The 16851-nt window shown below is 41.9% G+C and overlaps 1 long non-coding RNA gene across 1 annotated transcript; it reads right to left on the reverse strand.

Annotated features, from left to right (window-relative positions):
• Positions 1–594: 594 nt before the first annotated feature.
• LOC146507295 (uncharacterized) lies at positions 595–15944 on the reverse strand. Its single transcript, XR_014877259.1, has 2 exons — positions 9203–15944; positions 595–9163 (listed from the first exon to the last, which is right to left on the reverse strand). It is a non-coding gene; the product is annotated as an uncharacterized LOC146507295 (long non-coding RNA).
• Between the last annotated feature and the right edge of the window lie 907 nt (positions 15945–16851).

Consider the following 16851-nt stretch of genomic DNA (forward strand, 5'->3'; position numbering starts at 1 on the left):
CACACTTGTCAACCTGAATGCGAGAACAGAAAAAAGAATCCAGAGTAATAGGAGACTGATGAGATGCAGAGCAACAAAAAACAACTCCCGACAGCAGAAAACATCAACCACTGGCAGCTGGAGAGTGAAGATCCCGTTTCATGTAAAGATGCTCCAAATGATCAAAGGGTTGGCCCAAAATTAGACCAAAAAATACTCCTGGAAAAAATGTGGATTCAGGTACAGCCTTAATTACTAGCAAATGATGAGGTGTAGCTACCCGCAGTTTGGAAAGAACGCGCACTTTCAGAACGTGTCAAAGCAATGCCGCGTTCCTTACTTATTATAGACTTCAGCCTCTCTTGACGTCTGAGCGTTAGTAAAGACAGTGCAGCAGGGTTCAGGTAGAACTTCCATTTACAGTATAAAACATTTACTAATAATCTGAAAAATGTCTGTATGTCCACGTCCAATTCTCTTCTTCCATCTCGGCAACTATTTGTCACATCAACTTTAAACTTGGAAAGTGTGCTGTTGGGTATCAGAATAAGTGCAGTGTACTTGAATGAGCAGTTCTAGCTAAAAGCAATTTTCTGTTACCGGTTTTGTCCTGGAGTGAGTGCTGCCTGACCCCAGGTATGAGCAGGTTTGAGCACAGATGTGTGGTAACACTAGTTGCTGCTGCAACATTCCTTATGAAAGCACCATTTTTTTTCCTATTCTTGTGACAAATTATGTGTGTCGGTCATATTGTTTGGATGAGCAGATCTCGAGAAAGTTGCAGCCACAATCTGCCCGTTCTACACGAGCATGTTCTCAATCACTGAGTGAGTGTATCCTAATAGCTGTCCTCAAATCAGTAACTGATGTGTTTAGAGGACATCTGTAAATTGTAGCTACAAAACTTTCTCTGAACAGGTTCTGCATAATTATAGGGAAAAAACATGTTTCATTTTCAATGCTGCAGGCTTTGTGCTTTTGTGAGGCACTTTGAACACTTCTGTCACTCTGTTGTTAATCCAAGAGTAGTCCTTTCAAGGGCTTCACATCCATTGGTCGTCAGCGTTATTCATGGTTATTTCCAGTACGATGCTGGCCAAAATTACAAAGGACAAATGATACAGCACAAGGACCTGATTATCCAAATGCAGTTACCAAGGCATCCATATAAATGCAAGCAACTTGTCATGCTCTGAGTGTTCCATCTGACTTGATTTACTATGCCTCATTTACATTCCAGCGTATCATACAGCTAATGGTCCATAAATCCTGTGCAGATAATGCCCATAGATTAAAGTTAAAATAAATGGCAGTATGAATCAATCCTAGAACAGAGTGATCTGTTGTTTCAATAATGTGCACCATTAGTTTGAAAAGCAGACCCCTGACACGTACTCATTTTATTTTTCTGTCTCTTTCTGTCTTTTGTTTTTTTATGTGAAAGATGCCATGTTGCTTGTTACATTTGTTCATAATGCACTGATTTTGGCTTTTAAGAGTCTGTCCCATATGAAACAGCTGGATGCCTGCTCTTACATTATGATGTTTGCAATTTTTAGTTTGCATTTTGAATCTACAGACAGTGAACGCTTAGATCAGTGGTTCTTAACCTGGGTTCGATCGAACCCTAGGGGTTCGGTGAGTCGGTCTCCGGGGTTCGACAGAGCCTCCACCGTGACATGCACGGCTCATTTTGTGCACCAATAAAAAACATATCTATGTCTTGAATTTGAAAAAAATCATATTTTATTTTTCAGTAAAGAAGGGTTCAGTGAATGCGCATATGAAACTGGTGGGATTCGGTACCTCCAACAAGGTTAAGAACCACTGGCTTAGATGGTTAAGTTGTGACTGCTGCGTTCAGATGAGCTACAGAAAGAAGTCGAGTTGAATGGGTGATACCATTTCTTTGGTGACACTAAAGTCTTGCAAAGCATTTATGAGTGAGGGGTTCCACTCTTTTCCTTGACTCTTAATCAGAGTGTGTTGAGCTTGGTTACAACTAGCTAGTGCTTAGGTACTGATGGAGCTTTCCTGGGTTGTGATTTGAATTTCCACAGCAAGTCAAGTTAGTCTGAAGACGCACCATAACTGCAGTGGCTTCAAATTCATTTTGAATGTTGTCCTCTGTGGTATTAGCTAACAGCAAGTGGTAATCTCCATGCTAAAGTAGCCCATAAACTACAGGGAAAACAAAATATTTGCCTTTATTGGGGCTTAGAAATTCACTTGAATTCAGTTTTATTTTATATACAAAATAAAGCCTCGGTCACAGCAACAGTTGCCTTAAGGCACTTTATATTATAAAGATCTTAAAATAGTACAGAAAATCGCAGACAATCATAGCCTTTTTCCACTAGTACCTAGTGGTACTCAATTGTAACAGAAAACGACTGAAGCAAGGTTGAGTGGAGCCGAGCAGGTAGGTAGTGGACAGGAAGAAACCTCTGGCAGAACCAGGCTCAGGGAGGGGCAGGATAGGTAATAATGGAGCAGGAGCACTAGTACACAACATTAAGTGGTTCAAGCCTCATTTAAGAAGTTTCTGGACCGGCATAAGTATAGAGTATGCTGTGAGCATGCAAAAGCAATTCCTCAAAGGGTTGTTGATGCCTGGGGAAGGTTCCTGTGGTGAAAACATAAAATTGCAATTACATACAGTTATTCCATTGTTAGTTACTAGTGGCACGCTTAATGTGTGAATGACATGTAATGAGTGATCACTACTACCACCCTCCTTTCAAAATAGCAGAGATCATTTAATGGCCCGGTGCTATGGCTAACATGTAGTAAATTTACCATCTGATTGCATTTGTTGGGAATTAGAGGCTGAAAGAATTTCCAAGTTGTTGTTGGAAAAAGCTTTCCCACTGTATCTGTCTCTCTTGGTTCATCACTGTCAAACATGAACATGCACGAGCAACACACATGGAACAAGATTTATAATTGAAAACAAAGACAAGTGCATAAACAGTGCCATTCACAAACGTATATAAATTCCAGTATCTGAGGAACGACTGAAAAAACATGTTCTCTGGTTTCTGAACACACTCAGCAGTTCCTGGCACGAGTAGAGGTTTAATATTGTACAAGGGAGCAAAAGTTATGGAGTCTAATAAATATGCACACATGTGCTGCTTGTGCAGAGTTATTGGCACTGGCAGGCTCAATGTGTCATATTAAATTAGACCGCCTGTTGACAAGCAAGCCCCGTTTGACTCAGTCAGTGTTTCCCCTCCACACTCACACACAGACATTTGATCTTCAGTGGGTGAATTTTAAAGAAATGCAGTGCACTTATCCTCAGCGCAGGATATATTACATCTCCTAAGGTTCAAACTAAATAATGCAGAGCAGATAGTGATTTGTGTCAACCACAGAGAAAAGAAAGCCTTTTTTTCTTTACACTTGACCAAAAAGAACAATAACACTGGCTTCTGTCTTCAGTAGAAAACGGCACTATACATTCATTCCTGGGATAAAACGACTTTACAGTAGTTACAAGTATTTAGTATCTTCAGACTCTGTGGCTTGCCTGTTTTCCAGAGCGATGCCATGCACCCTACTGGTAGTGGATCCTGGACTTGAGACTGCAAAAGTTAGTGCAACCCTAAAAAACATGCATCAGCTGACCAAAGGAGTAAAAGAGTAAAGCGACACAGTTTTTATAAATTCTTCATGTAAAATTTGAATTTTATCATCAATTCATTAATTTCCTGCCTGCATAAATGGTGCTAAGCAGTGAGCTGAAAAATCCCCAAAAAGTCACATGAGCCAGTAATGACTTTAGGGTACATCCACACATACACAAGTGTTTTTTATTACAGGGATTTTTCCAAGTTCATTTAAAAAACACATTAAAATACAACAATTTGATTGTGTCAGTTTTCAGTAGAAGTTGAGACAGCGGATATATTACTGTTTTTTAGATTTTTACAGGTTTGAGTTAAAGTTAATGTTTTTATTTCTTTCGGTGAAAAACGTTTTGTCCTTCCTATATCAAAGCTGATATTGCAGTATTGTCTCGGTGTCTCAGTTTACTGCTCGTTAAAGTACTACAGTGACTTCCTGTTCCCTAACAGTGCACATAAAAAAATGACTGTGCGATGAATTTGCGGCAGCTTGCAAAGTGACCAATGCGGAGGGTATGCTGGCACCTTTATGGGCTCGTTATACTCACCACTGTCTCCTTAACACCAAACACAACGTCACATCTACTGGTGCGAGCTGGTCTTTGCTAATCCTGCTAACCTTGTGCTTGTGTGCAATCCAAAGACATATCAGTACAGAAGCTCAGCAATTCCCAGATTATACACAGGGAGACGTTGGAACGGCTAGAAAAGATGAGACTGTCTGGAGAAAACTTGCAAGTTTCTTTGCTTCCGGTTTCAATTTCATCTACTCTTAAACCAGCACTGATGCAGATGTTTTGTCTGAGTGGCGACACCAATGTTCAGGAGAATACTGCAGTGAGTACCCATGCCCCCAGTGCTGGTAACTGGACTGTGGTAATGGGGCCTTTATACTTCATTGTGGACACAGACAGCTGGAGACCTGACAGACGAGTAGTCATTCCTATTGAACTACTTTGAAGTCTGCCACCTGGGGAGTATGTGTACTTGATGCATTGTAATGTAAATTTTCAAACGAGCCCACGTGGCCGTATGCACACACCCCTGTGCTCACTTTCTGATGACGAAATTTACGTGACTTAGACACAAGTGGACTTGCAGATGCAGAAAAAGTACAATCAAGGTGGAATGGCTACTCGGTTGTCATGTCATGTTATATCCATAACAAGATCATCAAGGCTTGAGTCACTTCCAGCTCAGAAATCTAAAAAAAAACAGGACCAATATCAGCAATAAATAAATCAATGCATGGAGTGAAGTGACAGACTAGTTCTTGTAAGAATGAAGCTTGCCCTGAGCGAAACACTGCTAGTCTGTCAGACTAAAGTGTCTCACATGGAGGCTTTGACACACATCTTACAAGCGTGCATGGCAGCTAGCAGCTCATTTCCAGTCCCGCCGAGTGGAGCTGCCCACCTCTGTGGCCATCCTGCCAAAAATAGTCACATGAAGTTGAATGTCACACAAACTACTACACACTCTTCTCTACTGGTCGTGATTGAACAGGTCTGCGCATGTTTAAAAAAAATAAAAACAACACATGCATTAATTTTGGTGCAAAAAAGGAAAGGCTGAAAAGGAATTTATAGAGAGAGAAAGGGAGAGAGACATCAAAGGCCAAGTGTTTTCCATACAAGAGGGTGAGCAGAGCTTTAGATCAGACAAGCTCTTCTTTAAACAGCCTCCTCAGATCATGCCAGCAGGAGGTTCCCCCTCAGCACGCTGCTTTGTCTATCAAAGTGCCTCCATAGCATTGAGAGGGCACTGGAGCAGCGCTCCTTGCCACTTCCCCCCTTCTCCCTCGTCATATGAGAAAGCCGAGCCGCTACACCCCCCGCCACCCCCGACAATGAATCACAAAATAAAGGTGATTATTTCCTTCCACCACCACCACCTCCTCTTCCCCGTTCCTCCCTCCGGCTCCTCATTCTCTGTGTTCTCCTTCATGTGTTTCAAAGCTTTAAAACTTCCTCTCTTTCACCTCATCTCCTCCTCCTCCTCCTGCGCCACCCTTCAAACAGTTGTTTTGTTCTTGGGAAAACACTTCTTACCAAAGGTTTGCTAAATTTTGTCTCTTCAACTCGATGTATTTTCCAGCGTCTCAGACAACTGGAGGAAGGGAACCCAATGGAGAAAAGGGAACCAGGACGGGCCGAGAGAGAACCAAGTCTGTGATGTTCTTGTTAATGAGAAAAGTGCTTCTGCTCTGAGTCGCAGTTGAAGTAACCGTGAGGCTGATTTTCATCTTCTTCTCGCCACTCTTTTCAGTGGGCTTCGGTATCCAGCTTTACAAGCTCTCCCTGCTCTCATCCTCCACTGATCAAAGCCTGCTCACACAGATATATTTCCCCTCACAGACAATGCCTCTTCTCAAGGTGCTGTCAGGTTCCCTTCTTTGCTTTAATTTCATCTCTTAAACTTTTTTTTTTTAATCCCCGTACCCCCTGCCTCCCTTTCCTTTCCTTCTTTTGTGAGCGCTGTCAGCCGTGACAGTTTGTTGCCGGGAGGGACTTATGGGAAGAGGAGGAAGGTGCACTCTTACAAAGAGCCGCCGCCTGGCTGCACCTCACTCACACTGTCACTCAAAACAACCTCACTCGCGCACTCGCACACAGGCAAGGTGACACGCCCGGCTTTCATGCACTGGCAACAACTGCAATGCATTTACACTCACACTGCGAAACATGACAGACACCTTGACCTTGTGTTTGTTGTGTCACGTTAAGTATCAGCAGCGAAGGAAAAAATGGGGCTGAGGAAGAATGAGGTGGCGAGCTTGGTGCCGCAAAGCCAGTTGCACCGCCTGGGTGTCTCAGATCATAAGCCGTGAGGAAACTTGGAGCGACAGAGCCGTGATGGAGCGCCGATAGTCGTTGCTGACGGGGCTTAGATGACAGACAGAGGTTGACAGACGCTGACATCTTCCTGTCGCCTCGGGGAGACATGCGGCCCTGAGTGAAACCTGAGGAGCCCTGCCCGCAGCCATAACCAGCAGCCAGCCCTCACAATCCTAATTCCTCAAAGTTCCTACAAAGACACTCGAGTGACAGAAGGGCAGGAGCAAAGAGAAAGACAACAGGAGTATCATTTAATTTTGTGAAAGAGAGAACTGATGACAAGAGGGTTTGCCTTGAGGGAAGGCACTGAGTTTGTGAAACATTAATTACACCTTTTCTACCCCCCACCCATCATCTTCCCCTGTCTTCTCTGTCTTTATTTTTGTGAAGTCGGGTCAGCTCAAAGCTTAATCTGTTCTTGTGAAGGCAGAATTATTCTGGTGTTTTGTCAAAAGTCAAAAATCTTTCAGGTAGGCTTCAACCGCATTCATGCTAGCAGGGGATGCTCATGGCCGATATTCATCATACTCATTTATGTTCCACTGTGACAGCCTGTGAACCTGCTTTTGATACTCAGTGTTGGGAAGGTTACTTTTAAAATGTATTCCATTACAGAATACATGCCCCAAAATGTATTCTGTAACGTATTCCGTTACGTTACTCAATGAGAGTAACGTATTCTGAATACTTTGGATTACTTAATATATTATCATGCTGTTTACAACTACATGAATGTACTATTGCTGTGATTTATTACTGTTACTGAAGGTCCGCGGCTCTGAACCGTAGTAAAGGGACCTCTGACTAATACGTCGGGTTCCGTGTCGGCTCGTAGCCGAAAACTAGCTTTATCTTGTTGTCTGGGTCAACGTTGCTAGCGAGAGACAGAGAGAGGCGTTGAAAGGCTGCTCCAACAGAACTTATTGTTTCAGAGGAAAACACGAACACGGTGTACTGTCGAGTCTTAATAGCTTACTTACAACTGGGCTCGTCAGACACTCTTCTTGGCTGCAGTGGTTGTTATTATATTTACATGCTTCCAGCTCCCGTTTTTGCTCGATGACAGCTCGTACTTTTCCTTTTTCTCCCTCCTTGCGCTCACAGACACATAACGTGTATGGCAGTCCATTCTCCCTGCAGCACGGACTACACTGCCCATGAGGCTACATTATTTAGGGCTATACCTGTAGCATTCTGCCTATTAGCTTAGCACAACAACAACAACAAAAAGGCGCTCTCTCACCCAGGAAACACACAGTCGCAGAGAGGGCGAGCGTCACCCTGTAACCATGGCAACCGTAACGCTGCCGCCTGGAACAACAGAACGTAGCTGTCAAACAAAACCCAAACAGTCCTGACCCGCCACAATATGAAACAGGGAAGTACCGCCGTGTAATCCATTTATTTCAACAAAGTAACTGTATTCTAAATACCACCTTTTTAAACGGTAACTGTAACGGAATACAGTTACTCATATTTTGAATTTTAAATACGTAACGGCGGTACATGTATTCCGTTACTCCCCAACACTGTTGATACTTGATCCTAAATTTTGGATTTCAAGCTACTAAAAGCTACATTTTAGCTCTTCGTCATAGGCCCTTGCTAACGCTATTAACAGTCCTCTGTAACCCAGGAGGCCTTTCGGCAAGGGTTAAATCCAGCGCCTATGGTTTAGCTGTCACTTGTGATCCTGACCTTCTCCTTTGACTGCCTTGTAACAATGCCTGCTCAGTCTTATTGTGTTTAATAATAGTAGGAAATTGCCGTTACACGCACACACACACAAGATAAATAAAACCAGTTAAAATTCCTCATTCAGAAACATATGCTTTACAGCTGGCTTAACCTTTGTTCTCTTGCCTGTACTCCGACTTGGGTTGTATTTCAATATGATTCTCAGTGACACGTCTTTCTTTTGGACAGTTAAAGGAGCATCAAAGATATGTGATATGACTGCAGCTTGTAAATAATACCTATTAAGAGGTGAAGACTCCACGTTTGAACTGATACGTCAGTCAAATTGAACCTGTCTGAGAACAAACAACTGCTTTCCTGACATGGAAACACACTATCACAGATGTACAACACCTGCTACACAATCCTGAATTAAAAAAATTTAAAATAATCTTCACGAGGAAATGGCTTCATGATGTTGAGTTGGGGGTCTGGCCTTTCTTTGCATGAACTGGATGTGCTCTGATCATGAGTTATTTAAGTACTCTCAGATGACTGGTTGACTGTCAGACACGTTAGAGCACATGTCACAAAGTGCAACCTTCACACTCATGTCACTGAAACCAGTGAATTAGCACATTGGTCATCCTGTAAGAGAGAAAAGTATGCACACTATTTCCACTGCAGATGACTTTGGTATATGAACCGGGAAATTCCTGTCATAGCAAGAAGCATGCATATATATTTAAAAGCCAGTGTGCATTGTTTTAGGATTGGATTACCCCCCAAAAAAGACTTTCTGTCAGGAGTACTTAAGTCAAAATAGGATTGTTATTCCATCTGCAATAATTTATATTTGACTCTGTGCTGAAACCTCCCCACCCTTCCATGTGCAAGCGTGGCGAGTAGGGATGTGCCCAACTAGCTGACTACACGACTAATTGTCATTAGTACTAGGTTCAAGGTTCAAGGTTCTTTATTTGTCACATGCATAGTTATACAAGTATAACACACAGTGAAATGTAGCCTGACACGCTCCTTGCCAAAATGGGGGGGGGGGGGGGGTAGAGGAAGAACATTATATATATATATAGTATATACATTGGGTGAATGTGCAGTAGTAGCAGCAAGCAGGTGTATTCTGTACATTGATATGAATAGACATCTGACTATTTTACAGAATAGACAATATAAACATATTTAAAATTAAAGGAATTTTGAATGTACATTGTGCCTGGGTTTAGAGTGTCTGGAAGAGAGTCCTGTCTCAGTCAATTATAGATGATGTGAGAGGGCGGGTGTGTGTGTTTAGGGCCCGGATGGCTTGGGGATAGAAGCTCTTCTTGAGTCTCTCTGTCCTTGCCGGGATGATGCGGAACCTTCTACCAGATTGCAGAAGTTGGAACAGTTTGTTGCCAGGATGGGACGGGTCCTTCAGTATCTGCGCTGCTCTAGTCCGGCATCTCCTGGTGTAGGTGTCCTGAAGCGGGGGGAGAGCAATCCTGCAGCAGCGTTCTGCTGCATGGATCACTCTCTGGAGAGCTTTTTGGTCCTTCACACAGCTGTTCCCAAACCATGATGTCATGTTCTGTGTGAGGATGCTCTCCACAGCGCCTGTATAGAAAATAGATTAGTACTAATCGGTTAATCTAACTGTTAACATTTAATGCCCAACTCCAGTAAATTATGGTGTCCTAAATATGGCAAGGTGACAATTACCAAGCTGACAATGATGTTCCACATGTCACCGGGTGGAGCATCATTGTTGAGAAACTCCATGAATCTCTGAATCTAGGCCTAATCTTTTTGTTGAAACTATTTCAATGAGGTCGCGGATACAAGCGGTGGACATAAACTTCCTCCAACAGATAGATGGGTTCTCTCGTAGTGATAGGGTGATGAGTTCAGCCAATTAGGAGGGGCTCAGAGTAACACTCCTCCAAATCGAAAGGAGCCAGCTGAGGGTAAGGTGCTTCGGCCAGCCATGTCCTATTAGGAGAAGGTCCCGGAGGAGACCCAGGACATGCTGGAGAGACTACGTCTCTTGGCTGACCTGGGAATGCCTTCATGTTTCTCTGGATAAGATGGAGGAGGTAACGAGAGGTAGGTCTTGGCTTTCCTGCTTCAGCTGCTGCCCCCATGACCTGACTTCAGATAAGCGGAAGAACATGGATGGATTTACTGTTTTGTTATTTTAGATTTAAACTGTTATTGAACTGGTTATCATACATTTTCAAACAACGTGGATGATTCATAATGCACCGCACAATGCGGCACTCGTTTCAGTTGCAATTTATTAGTATTTCCAATGTTATCTTTGGCTGTTATTTGTAATATTTAATTAGATTAGACATTTTTCTCCCTCATTGAGTCGACTAAAAAATTTGCCACCTGGAACATCCCTAATGGCAGGCCAAAAGATAAGGAGATCAACATCGGCAGTTCACAGAACAGAGCGTGCATCAGTGGTTGAGGCATTGCGCCTGCACAAACTGGGTTTTGGCAAAGAAAATTATTGCTGTTGGTATTTACAAAGAGAGCGCAGTAACCTCTTTGGTTGTAGGAGGTAACTGATCCTGTTGCATATGTATTTTTAGAAATCCTTTCTCAAGGTACAAAATATAGGGAGGAGCATATTTGAATCAAGCATGTAAACTGACACACAATTTACTGCTAATCGCGCCAACATTTAATGCAAGTTTTGTAAATCACCCGTAAAACTAACCAAACTTAGGACCGATATATGGGTATTGCACTCATACTTTACCTTGTTTAGAAGCGATCCACAATCAAAATAACGCGTGACAGGCGAGACCTGTCTTGCGTCTTTTAATGAACAGCACTAGCTTTGCATTCACCCAGTATGAACCTTCCAGATCCCTCAGGTCATCCGGATCTGTTTTTTTATCAGTTCCCAGAGTCAGAACCAGACACGGAGAAGCTGCATTAAGCTTTTATGCTCCATATACCTGGAACAAACTCCCAGAAAGCCTCAGATCAGCTGAAACACTCAGTTTATTTAAATCCAGGTTGAAGACTCACCTGTTCTCAGCTGCATTTGAATAAAGCACCAAATCCACACTTTTAAGCTTAAATTTCAAACCTCATATTTTAACTACTGATTTTATCTACTGTTCTGATTTTATCTACTGTTCTGATTTTATCTACTGTTTTTTAAATCAATTTTAAATCATGCTTTTTATTGTTTTTGTTTTTTAATGTCTCTGTAAAGCACTTTTTAGTCACCTTGTTGTTGAATTGTGCTATATAAATAAACTTGCCTTGCCTAGAAAAAAACTTTACATTGTCCCGTTTAGTGAATCTAACCCACGGGCTTTAATTTTGTACAGTGACATGCCTGAAACTGTTTGGTCACAGCTCTCTCGTTTTCAAGTTATGATTATGTCTACTTTCGTTTTGGTGTTGATAGTGGATATATGGGGCAGTTTCTATGCATAAGTGTCATCTGCACATTGAGCCACTTCAGTGTGGATACATTGCTAATCAACATTAGCCCCCTCCTTCTCATGGTTTATGAGGGGAGGACTCCTGACTCACAGTCTTGACCCCCTCTGACAGTCTTGTTGAATAGGCAGCATGCTGAGTTCCATGAAATCAAGCTCAGCGCTCAGTAACCTTTGGTGCTGAGCATCATGGCTTAAGGGATGCTTGATGAACAAAGGTGCCTCATCTCACACCTCCTTTTGAAACATAAAGGGACGTCCACTCTCCTCAAAGGAAAAAGGATATTAGCTTGTCAGGAGGGTGACAAGTTTACAATAGAGGCGTTTGGCTGGAGTGGGTGTGCTGGGAAAGGGTTGGAGAGAGCTGGTCACATGCTACTAGGAAGATTTCAGTTCAATTCAATTTTATGTATACAGCACCAAATCACAACAACAGTTGCCTCAAGGTGCTTTATGTTGTAAGGTAAAGCCCTTCCAAGAATACAGACAAAAAATCAGACGACCCCCCACATGGCCAAGCACTTGGCGACAGTGGGAAAGAAAAACTCCCTTTTAACAGGAAAAAACCTCCTACAAAACCAGACTCATGGAGGAGAAGCTATCTGCTGCAACGGTTGGGGGTGAGCGGAGCCAGACAAGACAAAAGATGTTGTGGAAGAGACTTGCAGATTAATAATAATAACTCATCATTAAATATAAAGTGGTGTATAAATCTGTTTTATTTGGGTTTGTTGTATTTTATTTATTTTTAAAGTATATCGGTGCCCACATTTCTATTTCAACCTTGCCTCTTTTGGTTGTTTATAGTGGGGGTTCAGTTGTTCCAAAAGGTTCACGATTTGCTTGCACGCATCAAAACATTGACAGAAAACAAACTGTGCATGCTTACTGCTTACAGAAAGTCAACATCAAGGGCATTTTTTTCTTCTGCCCATATTCCTCAGAGGCAGAGAAACACAGGCTAAAGCCGAGCTGCAGCTCTTTGCATCATACGTGTGATGCTTCGGTATCGGGAAGGCATGTGCAGCCGCGCATCTATTTTGCCGCCTTCAAAGTTATTGTTGGCAATTTTAGATGCGAAAGTTGAATATCAAAAGTATTCCCCGTGGTTATGACTTCCTCTTCTTTGCTCCTACCTCTGTCTTCCTCCCAGTTGCTCCAGTGACAAACGGCACATTGCTTTGACTGACAGCTCCAATCATTCTGCTGTGTTTGCTTGGCAAGTTCAAACTGTGACTGACACTCAGCTCATTGGATGGAAGGGGTGTCTACAAGGGAGGGAATGGGGCAAGAAATTAAACAGAAAACAAAATCCTCCCTGCATGACAAGTCTCCCCCATCCCCCCACCCCTTTCTTCTATCTTCAGCACCCACGCCCTCCACTCCTTCTTTTTCTCTCCTCCATCCTTTTTCCACCATCTTTCCATTCCTGTCATTGCATTTTTTTTAACCCCGCGAAATCCGTTTTGATAGCAAATCACCACGGGCCTGCCAAATGACAGATAATCCTTCACAGTTTTATCACTAAACCCTCTTCTTCTTATTTTGTCTCGCAGCATGTAGTGTACGTACAGCTGCCGTGTTTGCTGATACAATCTGCCAGCCAACGCACGCCGTGGCAGATCACACAGAAGGACGGAGGATGTTCTCCTTCACAGACGCTGATAAATCCAAACAATATTTCTTATGTGGTTTTTTTTTATATATATATAGAAAGAAGAAGAAACACTTACATGTGTTTATCTGATGTTTGGTCTTCTAGTCTTCTACATTTATTCCTGCTTCATTGTCTTTACCCCTTCAAATACACAGTCCGATGGAAAAGTCTTAAAAATTGTTAGGAAAATGATAAATAGGAGTTCTAACGAGCTTGAAAGTCAACATTTGGTATGACCACCTCGTCTTCGAAGGCTTTCAAAGTTCTTCTTTGGATGTTTCTGTGTTTTGTTCTTTTCTCTGTCAAGATGATCCCACACTGCTTCAGTAATGTTGAGGCCTGGGCTCTGGGGAGGCCAGTCTACAGCTGTTTGATAAAACGATATATATCGGATGACGATATGAAAACGTCTATCGTTTCATTTTACGCTATCCTTTGTTTCGTGGTGCTGCAAAAAAAAAACAACTGTTTACGGCAATATTTTTCATCGTTTTGATGGTCACTTTAGAATTTCTTAAAGTTCTCTCTTCCTCTTATATTTAACATAACTACACTACAGACGGACAAGCGACTGTTTTTATGCGTTGACGTTAGCAACAACGACGGTAAAACCATCACGTGGCTCCGTCGTCCGCTTGTCTATTTTCCACATAAACCTTTCACAATAAGGCTGAGGATGCTGTTGAGATTTTTCAAAATAAACTGAATCACGCGAAAGAGTATGCAGCGTGTTTACAGACGAGAAGCTAAAAAGAGTCAGGCTTTTCCCCGCAGCACGCCGTGTAATAAACACTCACAAAGAAAATTGCGGCCATTTCAACTTATGTAACAGTCGACTCCAGGTACATGATGCCCAGCTGAAAACACTTCAAGCAAGTTCAGTTGCCCAAGATTCACAGAATTGACAGAAAATGTAAAATTCTTGTGATATATATATATCGTCGTCGGGACGATAAATGTCTTATATCGGGATATGAGATTTTGGTCATATGGCACAGCCCTAGGCCAGTCCATGACTGATTTGTTCCTCTGTGTTTTTTTCTATCCAGTTATGCTTTTACTGCATTGGGAGTGTGTTTGTGATCATTGTCATGCTGAAAAATGAAGCGAGTCAGACACTTTCCAGATGGTATTGCATGGTGGACTCAAATCAGATGGTACTGGTTTATTCCATCCATTTTGACAAGCTCCTCAACAGCACTGGCTGAAATCCAGCTCCAGATAGACTGACTGTGCCCGTATCTGTCAAGTCTTATATCAGGTCTTTGTTGGATTCCCCTCCACAGTATTTCTTAAGGACATGACTTCCAGATGCTGTTTGCAGGCCTGCCACTTCTTCTGTTGTCCAGCTACCTCAGATCAAGGACAAACTCAGCATGCTGAGATATTTTACGTAGAATCTGCCTTGTTGTTGTAAAAATCCTATTTATTACCATCAAACTGTGTTATCTTTGGAATTTTTCATAAATTCAACGGAACTACTTTTGTGACAGGCTGCTAGTAACAAAATAACTAAAGATATATTTTTAAAATGATTCTCGTCTAAGTTTGTAATTTGTAAACACAACACTGCTTCTAGTGATGGGTCGTTCGCGAACGAAATGGCTCTTAGAGCCGGCTCTTTGAAGTGAACGACGCGAGCCGGCTCCTTATTGGGAGCCGTGAGTTTTTTTTTTCTTTCTCTCACCCTCTCTCTCGCCCTTTTTTCCGCTAAACTCCGCACGCGCGGCCTGTACTTTCCGCTTGGCAGAGGGGGGAGGGGCGTTAGTTACACTCGCAGTAGCACAGGATCAGAGCCAGCGAGAAAGAGCGCGAGGGACAACAACGTCACATTAGAAAGGTATAGTAATCATCCACTATTTTCAGTTGCAGATGATAAAGGATTCAGAAATCATGCAGGCCCATATGACAGAGAATGTGCATCTTCTTTTTGTTTTAATATTTTAATTTATATTTAATTGTGTTGTGGTGTGCAGTGTTTTGTGTTGTTTCACGTTAAATTTGTTTAAAAGGAAAAATCTGAAAATTTAAATAGTTAAAAGTTTAAAATGTAAATAGTTGTTCTTTGTATTATATGATTTATTTATTACATTTTATGTGGAGTGAATAAATAAAGTATTTTTATGGTGGCCCTTAGAGAAAAAGCACGTACAAACTCCAAAACTCGTAAAAACTCAGACGCACTTACAAAAGACAACAGAACTGCTCCAGGATGCTAGGGTGCAGTGTTGAGCTTTTGTTACCTGGTGGCTACACAAGCCAGGAAGTATCAACAACCGGATTTGGTGTGTGGTAGTAACAGGTAAATGAACTTTTTTTTTTAATTATTTGAATAAATATGAGTGCTTGTCTATAAATACACAAACAATACGCACATGCTTTCAATTGTGTAATTTAAGTGATCTGGGTAGCTCTGTTTTGGAAGTTCAGTTCATGCTAGAAATGTGTTTTAGAGTTTGTACGTGCTTTGTCTCTAGGGGCCATATATAAACATATATAAATAAAACCACTTTTTTACATTAATAATTCCTTTTCTGCATAATTTTATATTATTGTTAATGATTAAATAATTAAAGCAACAAAACAACCTGAAGAGCTGGTTCGGAGCCGAAAGAGCCGGCTCTTTTTAGTGAGCCGAGCCGAAAGAGCCGGATCTCTAAAAAGAGCCGGAAATCCCATCACTAACTGCTTCATCCCTTGAGTTAGGTGTCTTTTTTACGCATGAATGATTCACAGCTCTGCGTTAAATGGGTCTGCAAACAAAAAAACTCTAAAAACTGTCCGGCGCAACAACTGGACTGAAAATAAGTGAAAAAGCAGCAAATGTCCAAAGAAAAATAGTGAAAGCTCTACGTAAAGCCCGGGGAACTCCTGCTCAAGGCCATTTGAAAATTACAACAAAGTTTGGCTCCTTGGAAGCAAAAGATAAAGAAATGTGGGTTGCTAGACATTTAAATTATGTCAGAATTTTCTCCTTTTGACGACTCAAACACAAACTTCACATGTACGAGCAATAACGACGTCTCGTTTCAGTTTGGCCTCAGCTGATTAAACCGCCTTTCAGTCTTTTTTTCCAGCCCACTGGCAGTTTTCTTTCATGTTAACAAAAGTAAGATTAATATATGTCTAAATAAAAGATTTAGTGACTTGCTAAAAGATGGTGCTCAAGTGATTCATGACAAAAGCACAAAAGAAGCTACTGTGAAAACTGCCAAACAACTGCAAACAGGCGATGACAGCTGTGACAGCATGTGAACTGCCCCTATAATTTACCTGTTACAAGTCAATTATTTCTATTAAAAATGGGGAAGATGTTTTGTAGCATCTTCTCCATTTAACTGATCATAAGAAACTGTAATTTATTGTTGTCAGATTTACTGCAATTGGCACGACAAGTCGGCCTGGTTGCTTCATCAAAGAGAGCAACGCCTTCAAAGTGACGATGATAACAAATACGTGCGGTGAGAAACTAAGGCGAGGAATTAACCAGATGATTTACTCCGGAAAGCTCTGCCTCCAATAATGGGTTGGCCTGAGGGATGACTGTGATCCAGCAGAAAGAAAGGCCGAGAATAAGACGGTGGAGAGCCTCAATGGCTCCTCAT

Source organism: Neolamprologus multifasciatus, chromosome 12 (genome assembly GCF_963576455.1).
Source record: "Neolamprologus multifasciatus chromosome 12, fNeoMul1.2, whole genome shotgun sequence".
Lineage (NCBI taxonomy): Eukaryota > Metazoa > Chordata > Actinopteri > Cichliformes > Cichlidae > Neolamprologus > Neolamprologus multifasciatus.